Raw genomic sequence first — 2,500 nt, forward strand, 5'->3', positions numbered from 1 at the left:
ACAAGAAACAATACTCGATTCTGATTTGCTGAGAGCAGTGCAGCTCGAGTGTAACACAGTGAAAAAAGAGTAATACACCACAGGCGCCCCAAGCTCACAACGCGATTTTGTAATGCATAACTATTATGTAGCAAGAGAGTTTAATGGTGAAAAGAGTTAAAAATTAAGTTACGTTGAAAACCTGAACGTCTTTCTCTCGCAATAAACTTTCCCTACCTCAGATATGTTGTTCACTTTTGTTTTGTGTCGATTCATTAGCCATTGCTGATATAGTGAAATCAGTACTCGGTTATTCGCTTGAGAGGGTATAAACGAGTACTGATTTCACTTTTTCAGCAATGGCTAATCGTTTTCTGACGTCAAAAACTATGGCTACCTATTAATCATTTGCCAGAAAGAACACGGCTGCAAATTCCTGCCATCTTTATGTTGTCGAAGACCATTACTCGTCGCTTTTAAGTTTCTAGATATTTATCTTTCACCACCTGTCTTGTTTATCCAATCGACGTTCCATAACCTCCATAAGGGTATATTTTGTTTAAAAATCCACTAAAACGCTACTTGCGTTACAATGGCTTCGACGCTATTGCAGGTTAATTAAGTAATCTACTTTGTCCACCGGATAAGACTCTACGCATAAATACACTACTTAGCAGGGGAATGACAGGACACTCCTATTGCGCAACTCTTCCATTTTCTAACACCGAAAAAATAATAAAAGGGAGAAATTCAACTCACTGATGCTGACAGGATTGCCATATGGCAACCCAGTAAAAATTTCGAGCGCTCCAGAGAAAATGTAATGTAAGATAAGCCAAGGGAACAAAGGCCGGTTATCAGGTAACTTCAAGAACCAATGAAAGCGCGTGTTTTGATGAGTGATCTCATTAGACAAACTGGGATGACACGACATCGTTCACGTCCTGTGCTCGGAAAACACATTTTTTCCATTTTTCTGACCACTGTGTTAAGTACACTTTATTTGAATGTTCTTTAATATTTATTTTCGAACCTATGTGTTCTTTGAGTGAACGAGTTCAAGACGTGTTCTTAACGGCCGCTTACCTCATCACCGACTTTCTATTGTTATTGCGTTATTGTTAACTTAGATAACTTGAGTTGCAGTACTTTGAAATAAAAAAAAAATTACAACTCCTATTGGGTTCCAAAAATGGCACTCTGAGACAAATCTTCAAACTATGTATTATATTGACTGTCTCCTTGGCACTTAGAGATAGCTACTATATATATATACTAATATTTGATTACTTATTTGAATAATAGACATGAAAAAAGAAACATCGAGAAAACTAATCGCACTTAAGCAGAAGCAACGAACGCGTTTCACGTAATCACGCAAAAATTGCGCCATTTGATTGGCCATCTGTGGTTTCCTTTGCTCATTGACCAATTAGAATGCCTGGCATGGTTTTTTACGTGTTTTTCTACCGAATTATCCCGCTTCCTCACTATGTTACTTGAAAACTACATTTCTCTTAGTCAATCAGAATGGAGAAATTTTCATGCATGTCATTAATTCTTTCAATGTTTTCATTTTGGTATTTTTGTCGCTGTTGGTATTCACACTCAAAAAGACGTGTTATTCAAATAAATGAAATTTCATACATTCTAGAATCAAATAGTACTACTAATACTATATTACATTTAAAGCACTCGATACTTGAAAATTCAATAGCTACACAAAGCCAAAAAGGCACTTATTTATGAAGCCCTTAAAGCGTTCAGATCTGACTTGTGGTAAAATATAGTTGTGACCTCTGTCCGGAATTGCACGTGTTTTCTGTGGGGGAAGTAGATCGTTCAGGCAATGATTTTGGCCTTTAATCTTACTCTATAATTTGGTATCCTTATAGTACTTACAAGTTGCGCAATAGATGGTCGCTTATTTGTATAACCGTATTTGACTGCGCGCTTAATGAACTTATGTATCTGGGAAAGGTATTTCCCGTCATAGGCACAGGCCCAGACATCAATAGCATACATAAACAGAGACATAATAAGGCTATCAAATAGTAAAGTTAACGCTTGTGATGACTCTCAGAATATATAATGTAGAGCTAGCCTTAGTTATCATTTGATCAAAATGGGTATCCCAGTTCCATGGATGCCCGTTAAATGTCACCCCTAATAGTTCAAGTTCGTTCTTTCTTTTGAGATCCGGTAAAGGTTCTGAGAGGGGCTTTTTGGTCTTCCCTCTAAGAATCATCTTCCAGGTCTTCTTAAGATTTACGGTCATTCGATTTTCCGTAGCCCCGAGTTGGATGTTATTAACCTCTGCTTGCGATTCATGAACTGCGCCAGATCTGACAGGGTCAATAAGGTCTGTTTCAAACGTCGAACTTTACATGTCCCGAATCGTATGCAAATGAGTGAAAACTTAAGCTTATCACACACTATTTTATGTGAGACCGAATCAAACGCTTTACTAAAGTCAAAAGAGAGAAACTTGACAAAGTCGATGCCTTTGTCAAGCCAGTTT

This window comes from Montipora capricornis, chromosome 4 (genome assembly GCF_036669925.1).
Source record: "Montipora capricornis isolate CH-2021 chromosome 4, ASM3666992v2, whole genome shotgun sequence".
Taxonomy (NCBI): Eukaryota; Metazoa; Cnidaria; class Anthozoa; order Scleractinia; family Acroporidae; genus Montipora; species Montipora capricornis.